Source organism: Palaemon carinicauda, chromosome 43 (assembly GCF_036898095.1).
Source record: "Palaemon carinicauda isolate YSFRI2023 chromosome 43, ASM3689809v2, whole genome shotgun sequence".
Lineage (NCBI taxonomy): Eukaryota > Metazoa > Arthropoda > Malacostraca > Decapoda > Palaemonidae > Palaemon > Palaemon carinicauda.
The window spans coordinates 30295540-30310047 of NC_090767.1; the positions used below are offsets into that span (position 1 = coordinate 30295540).

General features: G+C 34.3%; 1 long non-coding RNA gene across 1 annotated transcript; it reads left to right on the top strand.

Annotated features, from left to right (window-relative positions):
* Positions 1-5690: 5690 nt before the first annotated feature.
* LOC137633615 (uncharacterized) lies at positions 5691-14237 on the top strand. The gene is made up of 3 exons (XR_011042306.1): positions 5691-5862; positions 11582-11766; positions 13096-14237. It is a non-coding gene; the product is annotated as an uncharacterized lncRNA (long non-coding RNA).
* Positions 14238-14508: the final 271 nt, after the last annotated feature.

Genomic DNA, 14508 nt, shown 5'->3' on the forward strand with positions numbered 1-14508 from the left:
GAGGTCCCGTTCCCGACTGCGACTGGGTTATGAAAAAAATAATGTAAGTGTTGTGTGAGAAGGATTTGGCAAAGTAAGGGGGGAGGAATGTGGAGGATTTATTTTTGCTTTATTTTTATTTTGTTTTGCCAAATCCTGTGTGTGTGTGTGTGTGAGAGAGAGAGAGAGAGAGAGAGAGAGAGAGAGAGAGAGAGAGAGAGAGAGAGAGAGAGAGATATTGTGTTAGCGAGCGAAAGTAGTTAGTGTAACGATCGTTTGTGGTGAGGAAGACTGTTGGTATAAATGAGATTGTTTGTTTACATTTTTAGTAAGGTTACGACAGTGGTGAATGTTTCGGAGCGAATGCTTTTTTTATTTGACTGCAGCATAAGGCAGTTGTGTGAGAGCTGGATTACATTTATATTTTTCTGACCAGCGTGGAAGTGGTTTTTGATTTTCAAAGTAAGTACAGTTTTGTTTATCTTTGCTTGTCGTGATTGTGAATGATAGGAACAATTTATTATTTATCTTTGATTATAGTGCGATAGTTCAGTTAGCTAGAAGTGTTCGTAAGTGTTTTTCTTTTTTTATTTTGGCAGGCTGCGATTCCTCCTTTGGAGTGACCGAATTTTGAAAGTGGATTTATTGTTGATGACCTGGCCTGTATTAAGATTTTGTTTGTACCGATCATTTGACTGCTCAACTGTTGACGACCTGGCCTGTGTATTTGGATTGATGATGATGATGATGACGATGATGATGATGATGATGATGATGATACTGGCACCTGTGACTCAAGGAGTTGAGGCCGATATGGCATAGAGAGAGAGACTCCTGTTTACCATATAGTGGTAGTTGCCTTGAAAAGACAGTTCGGCTTGTGTGTGGCGTCAGTGCTGGTGTCGCAATATTTATAAACATATATTTTGAGTTGGTGTGCGGTTTAGATTTAAGTTTGTTAGGGTTTTTTGCGTTTATTTGGATGGGGTTTATGGTATATATAGTGTAAAGTTTTTGATGCTGGTGATTCTAGTTTAAAGTGTTAAGTTTTGATTAGTTTAAAGTTTTTTTTGGATGGTTTGGTTTGATTTATTATAGTTTGTAAGAAATATATAGTTTTAAGGTCATGTTTTTGTTTTGTTTTTGTCCTTTTGTCCAAGAGTCCCGCTGCTGATAACGTAAGGGGAAAGGTTGTATTGAGGAGACATTGGTCTGTTTAGAGTGATTCAAGGGTGTGGGGGTTGTTTTTGCAACATCCCGCCACAAGATGTGTTGCTCATCTTGCAATAATCGTGGTTTTATCTAGAATATATTCACAAATTGCCTTTGTTTATAATAATCCTTTTGTTTGTGGTTAGTGTGTGGTCTAGCCCGTACTGATGATTGTCAATGTTCTCTTGTTTACTTCTCCCAATAAGTGAATTTTCAATACTTATCGTTTTGGTTTTGAAACTGAAATACGATTTAGCTTTTGTATATATTCCTGTTTTATGTTCATTGGGATATTTACAAATTCAAATGGGTTTTCACCTGGGTATTGGGTGGACATCTATAGAATACTCCAAGTGAAATTGAGGCCACACTATGATCGTTAATTGGAATTCCTGTTCTTAGATAACAAAATCCATACCCCAGTTGAGTCATTATTCCATTAACAAGACGAGTTTTTATTTCTTTAAATTTTTTGTTAATTCTCGTTTTTTGCTCTTTCATTTCTTAAACGCAAAATGTCACCATCTCCTCCTACATCTATTTGACAGTCGTCTCTATTTTGAGCTTTTATTTCAATTCCTCTCCATTCATCATCTACTTCAAATAACTGACTGGCGAACGCCATTCTGGGATTCAAGTCCCGCTCAAAATCTATAGTTTCTCTGGTTGCTGCAACCTCACCATTTTTGTGAGCTAAGGATGGCGGTTTGAGGGAGCGCAGCCTATAAGTCTATCTGCTGAGTCATCAGCAGCCATTGCCGGGCCCTTCTTGGTCCTAGCTTGGGTGGAGAGGAGGATTGGTGTTGATCATATGTTTATAAGGTCAGTCTTTAGACTAGAGCATTGTCCTGCACGATATGGCAATGTCCCTGTCCCTTGCCCTTACCATTCATGAGCGGCCGTTAAACCTTTAAACCTATGTAGGTCTGGGTCTTCCAACTCTTCTAGTGCCTTGTGGAGACCAGGTAAAACGTTTGGTGACGACAGTATTGAAAAGGAATTTAGATATTTTTCTGTTTTATCACCATCATCTCCTCCTAGGCCTATTGACGCAAAAGGCCACGGTTATTTTTTGCCAGTCGTCTCTATCTTGAGCTTATAATTCAATACTTCCTCCATTCATCACCACCTACTTACTTAAATAGTTGTTTCTAATTTATCCTGTATCACAGGGAAAATCTCCGGTGCACTGAAGGACCTACATGATTTGTTTGTTGTAAATATTCTCAATTACTAAGAATATCATACTGCGTAATCTTCGTTGATTGTTAAATTTCATAAATTTAAAAGTCTTCATTTTCTTTTGAAAGCCTTAATATCACCTTCCCTTTGGATGTAGATTGAGTACTTGGTATACAAACTTAAGAACGCATATTTGAAAGCTCATCAACTCATAAATATTCTTGTGTCCATGATTTGTTACCTGCACGATGTATAACAATTATCTTATTTGTGTTGGACGTCCAATTATGATAATTTGATGAGTCTCGTGTAATATCTTTAATTAATTCCAAGGTTAATAGGCAAGGCAGTGTTGTTTAGTCAGTAGTGTGTTATCAATCTTTCTCCTCTGTTTATTATGATTTACAACTTATGTTACACTTCCATTATGTTGTAATAGATAGTTAGTGTAGACGATCCTGACAACAACTTAGTTAATCTGAGTTTCTTAACAATGCCCTTCCAGATATTTCTTTACGAAAGCAATATTTCTAAGGTGATTTCCACTGAGAGAGACAAGTTATAGTCCAGTGATTCAACTATGTAACGAATTTTACTTAATAGCAAAGCCAAGATTGCCGTTAGGCATAAAATTTATTAATGTCACCAAAGTTTTAAAGGTTTTAAAGCCACTCATGCATGGCAAGGGAAAGTGACAATGCCTTGTTATATAATCTCTCTCTCTCTCTCTCTCTCTCTCTCTCTCTCTCTCTTAGAGACATTTGAGATTCATTTAATCCCCAAATTCATCCCCAAATAGTTTAACCCAAAATGTGTTTGTATTTAATCACAAATCCTGTAAGCATATGACAGTGTGGACGCACTGTCTCAACACCCCCCCCCCCCCCACACCGGACCAAGACGTGCAAAACATGCATTTACGAAATTTACTTTTGAATATAAAATGGAAACATAATTATAATTTGATTTCTAACCCATAGAAATGTTATAAAAAATATCCTCAATGTGGTGAAATTGTCATTAACTACGTTTTTCTTCGTTCTGTTATTAACTGGGGCCTCACCCCTTACCCCCAACGCCCTATTACTACCTCCGCCAACGGAGTTGGAAGGAGGTTATGTTTCACCCCCCTGTTTTGTGTGTGTGTGTTTGTTTGTGAACAGCTTCCTGGCCACAATTTTCATCGTGGAGTAATGAAACTTTAAGGGATTAACTGTTATGTAAAAAAATGGAAATTATTAAATTTTGGAAGGTCAATGTCAGAGGTCACGGTCAAGCAAAATGTCCAATTCACGTAATCAGCCATAAGTTTGGACATCGTTGCCACAGAGACTTTAAACTTGGTTCATATTTCAGATATGAAAATTCACTCTTTTACATGTTAAGGTCAAAGGTTGAGAAATAGGCTACCGTGACGGAGGTCTGCGCTCTACTGAGTGCCCCTCTAATTGTGCTTTAACTGCTACGTAACACATGATCACGTAAGGGAAGGGTGGGGAAAGTGGGTTTCAGTGCACTCCACGTGGTGCACTGTAGGCACTACTAAACAGCTTCTACAATATCACGTTGGCACTTAGCTAAACCCTCATTCAGTTTTTACCTCAGAATATAACTTTCGTTTTCCCACATTTACTCATATTTGAAATGAACCCTTTTGGTATTTTTGCTAGTTGATCCGGGGAACCAATTTTTATACCTAATTGTTGAGGTTTTTTTTTTTTTTAGTGAACTTCCATATTACGTTAAACATTATTCCAGTTTTTTTTTATTTGAAACTCGTCTTTTATTACCTTTTTAACTTAAGTTTCCCTTCATATTTTTTCACACGTCTTTTCAAAAACCTAAAATTCAATTTTATTTTTCATTCACTTCATAAGTGTCATTTTAACTACTGGAAAAATGAGACTATAGTTTCAGCATAAGCTGAAGGGAAGTAAAAAATAGGATACTTAGAACAACAAGTTAGGAAGTATGGAGACGTTATAACAGAGTTGGATAATTGACATTGAAGGTGAAAATATAAAGATATAGAGACTGCAGTGGTACCTACATTGTTACCAAATATTGAGACCTATTATCTTATAATGTTAGATAGACTTCGGTTCAAGATTATTAAAGGAATATTTGAACAAGTTGCAACTAAACCTTATTTTAGGGTTGATAGCGAGAACAAACATTTGGACAGGAGAGAGAATAGAATAGTAAGAAAAGGTGATGCGTTTTCAAAACATCATTACATAAGATAACAGATAAAGTTAGTTGAAGAGACAATGGAAGACAAAATAAGGGAACTATATGGTCTATGTTAAGTAGAAATCATTTAGAAATATACAAGTATGTTAACGAAATTGAAGAGATAGGAGATAAAAAGTAAAAACTAAAAATCGAAATAGAAGGTTAAAGGAAAATATAAATTGCTATAGATATATAGGAAAAGGGAAACAGAAATAACAAAGTTGTTTGTAAAAGGGAATAGCAGGATGGATTACATAGGTGGAATCAGCACTGAGAAAACTACCGTTAACAACCAATCGCGGATGAATACGATATTATTATTATTATTATTATTATTAGGCTACAACCCTAGTTGGAAAAGCAGGATGCTATAAGCCCAAACTCTCCAACAGGGAAAATAGCCCAGTGAGAAGTTTAAGAACAATAATAATATTAAAATAAACCTTCCCTATATAAACTATAAAAACTTGAAAAAAACAAGAGGATAAAAATTTCAAAATAACTATAAGAAGAGAAACAAGACAGAATGGCTTCAATAGAAAATGTAAAAAAAGGAATGAAAATGATAGGCTTTGTGAGTTTTTCAAAGAAACAAATAATACAACAGAACATTTGTTGAGCTGTAGAGAGTTACGAAAAGAAGCTTAAGCATAAAGTTAAGAAAAGTACTTTTGCCAACCAAAGAAGTTGTCCCATTTATTAGTTGATAATGAAAATGCTGGAGATCACATTGCCTTACACCTTGTGACTTTATTCAGTGTTGAGGATTGAGCAACGAGGAACTTGGTTGTTGTAGTAAATTGAAAAGTAGTGAATATATTGAGTCAACTGAAAAGGAACCTTGAGATTATTTGAGTGGAAAATGAGTTTCTTTATACATTTGTTTTCCATTTTAATTGTGATAATCAGTTAAATACTAAAGCTCTCTCTCTCTCTCTCTCTCTCTCTCTCTCTCTCTCTCTCTCTCTCTCTCTCTCTCTCTCAATACTATAAATGTTGTTGTATATGGAATGATTGTATTAATAAATTAAATTACTAGAATATTAATTCATTTCTCTTTATTTCATCAGAGGCTGGTCAAGATGATGGTGATCTTTTTAAAGACCACAAGACTCTACAAAAATAATAATCATCATCATCATCGTGCAGGTGTATCAATATCCCAAAGAGATCGGCAATCATGGCTCTCCATTCCTCTCTCTTTCCGACTCTCTCCTGCAGTCGAGCTGTAGATATTCACTGCATTAATTATAGGTAAGGGGTTAACTCAATAAGATATTTTTTTAAGTATGTAAGAACATTTAAAATGGAACACTCCTGCTTTTCAGGCTGTTGAAGTATCATTCAATCTTTAAATAACTTTTTAATACCAAATTTCAAAGTGTTTGGTTAAATTCTTCCTGCCAGTCCCAATGTACATCCTGTGTCCAGTGTTTATAGACCAAGTGCAATTTTTATTCCCATATTCTGTGCTTTAACTACCAATACGATACATTCATTTGCTTGTAGTATAAAAGATGTTATTCCAACTTCATCCTGGCTTTTGTCTCTTCTCACGTTTTCATTCTCACAATTTCACAGACATCTCAACTAGTACTTCCCAGAATATCAACACAGCCACTTTTTTCACGTTTATTAACTTTATCCAAACTTTTGCCACTTTTCTCACTTTATAAAATGGCCCTCTCAATATGTAAGCAACTCCCACAACATTCACTTGGCCCCTTATATTAATTTTCAACTCTGCACATCCATTTCAACATTCATATTTTTACCAATTCCATTTTCCTATCTTGTGCCTTCTAAATCACTAGTGTGTCGCCCCCCCCCCCCCCTAAAAAAAAACCATTGCAGATCTAATGTCACTTCTATAAAACATTCCTTTAACCTTTGTAACCTTTGTACTGATCCCCTTCTATTTGTATAGTTAATTGTTAATTTGATTCTAAGTACAAGATCCAACTTTCTTGATGTCACCCAAACCCAGTTTCATTGTACCCTGTCTTCCTTCTACCATCCATTAAAATTGTCTTTTTCGGCTAGTCTAATGCCTTGATCTTCTTGTGCTTTGCTCCACATTTCTAGCTTAACAACAATAACAATATTATTAATAATAATAACAATAATATAACAACTTATTACGCATTTTTACGGAACATTTAGGATGTTAAAAGAAATAGGAAATTACTTTTTTTACTGGGATTATTTACCAACTTTTAGCATGTTCGTTTGTTAGTTTCCCGCCGGTAATATACGTTTTTTGTGATCAACAGTGGCGTATTATCATGTGCTGTTTATCAGCAAAGTATAGAAACCCTTTTGTTTGTTTTTTACTTGGCCAATTTGGGGATAAACGCTTTTGTCCACTTTTGCTGGAAACAGTGTTGTCTGGCTGTGAACTATGCAAAGAAACTTGAGGTTAAAAAGGCAATTCTTTCCGTAAAGGGAGAAGTGACATTAAATGTTCAAATCTTTTGGTATGATCAGTCATCCTACTACCAAATTGTGTCCTTTTTACGTAAGGTGGACAGATGTATTATGACATTAGAAATACCGGAATCTGTGGACATTATGCTGGTGATTATAAAAAGAATGAATGTACTTCAGATTTCGTCAAATATATTACTTGCTTTCTTGCTCATTTACTTACTTACTAGCTTGTTTGCTTGATTACTAACTTGCTTGCTTGCTTGCTTTTTTTACTTGCTGCTTGCTTACTTATTTACTTGATTGCTTACTTGCTTGCTTGCTTGTTTACTTACTTTCTTACTTACTTACTTACTTTCTTACTTTCTTTCTTTCTTTTTCTTGCTTGCTTACTTTCTTTCTTGCTTGCTTACTTGCTTTCTTGCTTGCTTGCTTGCACACTTTCTTACTTGCTTACTTTCATACTTTATTGCTTGCTTGCTTTATTGCTTGCTTGCTTTATTGCTTACTTTCTTGCTTGCTTGCTTACTTTCTTACTTGCTTACTTTCTTGCTTGCTTGCTTACTTTCTTACTTGCTTACTTTCTTGCTTGCTTTCTTACTTTCTTACTTTCTTGATTGCTTGCTTACTTGCTTGCTTGCTTTCTTTCTTGCTTGCTTGCTTTCTTGATTGCTTGCTTACTTGCTTGCTTGCTTGCTTTCTTGCTTGCTTGCTTACTTGCTTTCTTGCTTACTTTCTTGCTTGCTAGCTTGCTTGCTTGCTTGCTTGCTTTCTTACTTTCTTGATTGCTTGCTTACTTGCTTTCTTACTTGCTTGCTTGCTTGCTTACTTGTTTGCTTTATTGCTTGCTTGCTTGCTTACTTACTTTCTTGCTTGCTTGCTTACTTACTTTCTTGCTTGCTTTCTTACTTTCTTGATTGCTTGCTTACTTGCTTTCTTGCTTGCTTGCTTGCTTACTTTCTTGCTTGCTTGCTTGCTTACTTGTTTGCTTTATTGCTTGCTTGCTTGCTTACTTGTTTGCTTTATTGCTTGCTTGCTTGCTTTCTTACTTTCTTACTTGCTTGCTTGCTTGCTTGCTTGCTTGCTTTCTTGCTTGCTTGCTTACTTGCTTGCTTGCTTACTTGCTTTATTGCTTGCTTTATTGCTTACTTTCTTGCTTGCTTGTTTACTTGCTTGCTTTCTTACTTTCTTACTTGCTTGATTGCTTGTTTACTTGCTTTCTTACTTGCTTGCTTACTTTCTTTCTTGCGAGCTTACTTTCTTATTTGCTTGCTTATTTGCTTGCTTACTTGCTTGCTTTCTTTCTTGCTTGCTTTCTTGCTTGCTTACTTTCTTACTTTCTTACTTGCTTACTTTCTTACTTGCTTGCTTACTTTCTTACTTGCTTACTTGCTTAATTTTTTACTTGCTTACTTTCTTACTTGCTTACTTTCTTAATTTCTTACTTGCTTACTTTCTTGCTTGCTTGCTTACTTTCTTGCTTGCTTGCTTACTTGCTTACTTTCTTACTTGCTTGCTTACTTGCTTACTTACTTTCTTACTTGCTTACTTTCTTACTTTCTTACTTGCTTGCTTACTTTCTTACTTGCTTACTTGTTTGCTTTCTTGCTTGCTTGCTTTATTGCTTGCTTGCTTTATTGCTTGCTTGCTTGCTTACTTTCTTACTTTCTTGCTTTCTTACTTGCTTGATTGCTTGTTTACTTGCTTTCTTGCTTTCTTACTTGCTTGATTGCTTGTTTACTTGCTTTCTTGCTTTCTTACTTGTTTGATTGCTTGTTTACTGTACTTGCTTTCTTGCTTGCTTTCTTGCTTGCTTACTTTCTTGCTTGCTTGCTTGCTTACTTTCTTGCTTGCTTTCTTGCTTGCTTACTTGCTTGCTTACTCGCTTGCTTTCTTATTTACTTGCTTACTTACTTTCTTACCTGCTTGCTTACTTGCTTACTTGCTTGTTTGCTTGCTTACTTGCTTGTTTGCTTGCATGCTTACTTGCTTACTTTCTTACTTGCTAGCTTGCTTACTTATTTACTTACTTTCTTACTTGCTTACTTACTTGCTTGCTTATTTACCTACTTTCTTACTTGCTTGTTTACTTGCTTACTTGCTTGTTTACTTGCTTACTTTCTTACTTACTTGCTTGCTTACTTACTTATAGTGCTGTTCTCCTGATCCTATCACGCAGGGGAACCCTACTCTCTACAGGACCTACAAAATCAGTTTATCGTATCATAAGTACTTAATAGATGTTTGTTAAAATACCACAATTGCGTAAAAAAAAAAAAAAAAAAAAAAAAAAAAAAAAAAAAAAAAAAAAAAAAAAAAAAAAAAACATTGAATATTGGTGAATTCGAAATGCTGTGATAATTATCAAGTTTTAAATTCAATAAGAAATATAAAGTTTTGAATAAGTTTTTGGATGGAAATTATTTTATTATAAATATTTTTCTTATTCGTGGTTGGGATAACTTAGATTAGTGTCATTAGATGAAAACCCTTCATTTAGTTTTTATCATTTAATTGGTTTTGACATCTTAAATTAATTATGTTTTGTAAATTAGTGAATGTCGTTTACAATTATGTATTGATAATAATAGCAGTCTTGCAAGATAAAAAGTAAACAGTAATTAGCCATTGTTTGATTAGAATATTCTGTAAAACTTGAACTTCAAGGGCTGGTTTCGTCGTCCTATCACACAGGGGAACCCTTATCACTATAGGACCCCTCTCTCTCTCTCTCTCTCTCTCTCTCTCTCTCTCTCTCTCTCTCTCTCTCTCTCTCTCTCTCTCTCTCTCTCTCTCTCTCAATAACTTTGTGATAGTCTAAAGAACAACTATAGCTCATTCAAATCAGCTCAGAAGTAACGGACACAAACTGGAATTGTAAAGGTACGACACCACTCAAAGTGGAAATTTCTTTACATACAAAATAGCAAATTCTTGGAATAGACTTCCAGCGGATGTAGTGAACAGTAACACTTAGGTAAACGAGTTCAAGAATAAGTTAGACAAGATCATAATATCTTAAGTTGTCATTTGAGATGGTGAGAGAGCGAGTTTCAATAGTCAGTTCTGGAAATAACACAGGTGATGACAATGTTCATGATGAACTTTGTCATTGTCTCAGTTTGCCTTATTCTTTAGTAACGTATTTCTGAGGTCATTATAACATAACACTTCACAGAAAGTTACGACTGGACTTGTCCACTGTTTGGCCAAAGCCAGACAATCGGTTATCGGTTGTCCAAAGTTATTTCTGCTTGGTTTTGGAAAGAGACAGACTCGACTGGCGTTATCCTTAGTAGCCAAACTTACTTTTAAAAGGTAAAGTTTATTTGATTTTTGGATCACCTGAAGATCCACTATCTTAAATTTTCTCGTCTGAAGATCCACCACCCTAAGCGAGGATCTTTAGGTGATAGTTTAAAGCTTAATAAAACACTTAATCATAAAATCAAAGTAATTTACTAAAACGTACTATAATAACCAAAATGTGAACTCGTTAATGTGGATATTGTGCTCAAAACCATTTTTAGGAAATCTGTCACATGAATTGCTGTAGGTAGGACAGTGCCATAGCCTCTGTACCATGGTCTTCCACTGTCTTGGGTTAGAGTTCTCTTGCTTGAGGGTACACTCGGGCACACTATTCTTTCTTGTTTCTCTTCCTCTTGTTTATGTTTTTATAGTTTATATATGAAAAATTTATTCTAATCTCATTGTTCTTAAAATATTTTATTTTAATTGTTAATTACTTTTCCTTTCCTCACTGGGCTATTTTCCCTGTAGGAGCCCTCAGGCTTAAAGCATCCTTCTTTTCCAACTAGGGTTGTAGCTTCACAAGTAATAATAATAATAATAATAATAATAATAATAATAATAATAATAATAATAATAATGAGTTTAACAATTCTTGCAGCCACGCATTGGCTTTATATAGCATAATATATAGATTTCTTTAGTTATCCCAGAACCGCCTAACGTTACTTCATTTACATAGAAGATTGAAACAAACATTCCCCCCCCCCACCCTTGTTTTTGTTCCTCCATTTCGTTCACTCCAGGGATACATGTTATAAAGTATGAACCCACTTTTGCGTTCACAGTCTATAACTATAACTTTGACTACATCTATAACTGTTATACTGCAGTATAACAATCTTTGTAATTTCTGATATTTTACTGAAATTTTGACTATTAAAGTAAAACAAAAAAATTTCAGTAGGTATGTTACTCAGTGTGCTAGTTCCCCCTCATTTGTGGACAATAGTTTTAGGTGTGGTGTTTTTTGACAATTTAATTAATACAACCAATGAATTATGACTTGTTCAACAAATAAACCTCTTGTATTTGTTCGTGCTAACAGGAATCTCTTGTAACTAAATAGTTTTTTATGTCTGGCAGTCAACTCAGCTGTTGACATTGGATAGTCAACTAGTGACAAGCATCTTAAGGCTGGAAGGAATCTTAAACTATTTTGGGAGAAATCTAATTGAATTACAGTAGGCAAAAGTGAAAATGTTTCTATAATGTCCTTTTCAATTCTTTCCAGATTTGTGCTCCAGTTAGCTTGGTATTGAATTCATAAGAAACTGAGGACTGAAAGAGGACACTAAGGCTGTCATGCAACAAGTTGAGAAATTGCTACAAGAGAAACCTCTGTCTTCTGTATGAGACGAAGTTACGTCTGACACCATCCAGGGTGAACTAATACTGTGAACTTCGCTTTAATTAATGGTAAAATCCTCGTTCTAAAGTTCTATGCTTTTTAGAAGATAGGTTAGATTTCTGGCATTTAGTGCTGGTAGGAAGTTCCCCAATCAAGTACAGAATAATATTAGATTATGCTGAGTAAATAGTAGATATTTAAGATCTTTGGGTTTCTAGAAATTGGTTTTCCATTCAGTGAGTTTTTTGTCCTTAATTTGAAACTGGAGTGATAGGCCTCATAGGATTTCACTTAAGCTGTGTTTGATCAAAATATCATAAATTTTTGGTTCATGCTTTTTTTCTCTTTAGTAATTTATGGTATTTGGCAAGCTTTGATTAAATTAATGCATTTTTGTAAAAAGAAAAATTTAAATTCAAGTATAGTTTAATTCTAGACCTCCATTTAGACATTAAATAATAGTCACCTACTTTTTTGGACAACAAAACTTAAATTGACCTTTTTTGGTAAAATAATTCTAGGAAAATGGAGTTTGTTCAAGAAGTTGGGAAGTTGTGATAGTCTTTCAAATGTCTAGTGGGAGCTTATTGTATAGTCTTGGGTCCGTATATTTAAAGGCTCCTAGAGCCTACAGTAGACATATATCTAGGTTCCAATAATTTGAAATGATCTGTAACTATTCCCGTATTAACACGATTTGTTGGCTGCACAATATGTAGCAATTCTCTTAGATATTTTGGACGTCCAGTATTCAATTAAAAAAAAATCATGATAATTTGTTCATATATAGTTCTATGAACGAGAACTAAATTTCATAATCAAGAATATTTACAACGTCACACAAAAAGATACTTCGTGTATCATAGCACTACTGTAAATTTTTCACAATCTGTTAAACTAAATTGGACCCTCTATATAGTTATATATATGGAAGCTTGTTAAGGAGGTTAATTCGTTCCATAGTCACATTCAACATTACTTTGAAACTGCACTACAGCCATCTTTGTGATTTGTGAAATTTTACAGAAATTTTAACTAGCGAAGAAAGGTAAAAACGCTCCAGGAAGTCTATTCCTCAGTGTACTAGTTCCCTGTCATTTTTGGCCAATAGTTTATTGAGTCTTTGTGTATTTTGACAATTGACTAACGCTACTCATGAATTTTGACTTGTTCAACAAATAAAACTTTTGTATTTACTCGTGCTTTCATGAATATCTTGTAACTAGTTTTTTTTTATTGCTGTTAGTAAACTCAGTTTTTAACATTAAATAGTCAACTAGTAATAAGTGTCTTAAACTTGGAAAGATTCTTAAACTATTTTGAGGTAAATTTTGTCAAGAACAGAAGTAGACAAAAGGGAAAATGTGGCTAAAATGTTTTTTTTCAATTCGTTCCAGATTTGTGCTCCAGCTTGCTTGCTTGATACGGTATTCACGACACTAAAGACTGAAAGAGGAAATGAAGGCTGTCATACAAGTTGAGAAATTGCTGTAAGACCTCGAATCCTCTCGTCTTCTGAATGAGCAGAGTTAAGTAGGACTTCTTCTATGGTGTTATACAGTAAACTTAATTTGGATGGTAAATTTAGTTTGAAAGTTATGGGCTTTTCAGAAGCTAGGTTATATTTTTGTGACATTTGGTACTGGAGTGAAGTTACAAGAGTACAACAGAGATGGGGGTATCAGACTAGACTGATTAAATATCTGCCAATGAAGGTATAGAATTTGTAGATGTTGGGTTTCCATTTAGTGAGATTTTTTTTAGGAAGTGAAGTCTTTAGATTAAAATTTAATAGATAGGACTCACAAAGACTGTATTTGATCAAAGCAGCATACATATTTTTGCTGAATAATTTTCCTTTTTAGTAAATCCCGTTAGTTGGAAAACTCAGATGAAATTCATGCTTTTTCGTTTAAAAAAAAAAAAACTTGTTTTAAACTAGACCTATGCTGATTTGGTTGGAAAGTTTGGAATTTCAATTGGTTGATTTTAGAGTTTAGTTCTATATTTCCGTTTAGTTGTGAGATAGGGCAGCTACTTGATTTAGACATTTTAGATAACAAAACTTAATCAACCTGTTTTTTTTGGCAAAAGTTTTCAGGTTCGAGTGAAAAGCTGTAAATCAGTTGAACAAGTTCAATTGTTATCGTAGGTGTTTAGTGATGTCAGTGTGCGCCATATTTGGTATGTTGTAGGTCTTAATTCAACGTAGTATTTATTGTTTTTTCTAGCAAAGGTCTTTCTACTCGTATTTGTGTGAATTCACTGTTGAAAACTTAACATAGGAACTCGAGCACATCCTTTTATCAGTTCTTAATGTTTTGTCCTGAAATATTTCAATTTCTTCTCCAAAATAATTTGTTGGTTTTTAGAATTTCGTAATTTTGGGGCTCAAAATATCCTACTTTTGGGTAACTTAAAATATCTTACTTTTGGGGATTAAAATATCCTACTTTTGGGTAACTTAAAATATCTTACTTTTGGGGCTCAAAATATCCTACTTTTGGGTAACTTAAAATATCTTACTTTTGGGGCTCAAAATATCCTACTTTTGGGTAACTTGAAATATCTTACTTTTGGGGGATTAAAATATCCTACTTTTGGGTAACTTAAAATATCTTACTTTTGGGGGATTAAAATATCCTACTTTTGGGTAACTTAAAATATCTTACTTTTGGGGCTCAAAATATCCTACTTTTGGGTAACTTAAAATATCTTACTTTTGGGGGATTAAAATATCCTACTTTTGGGTAACTTAAAATATCTTACTTTTGGGGGATTAAAATATCCTACTTTTGGGTAACTTAAAA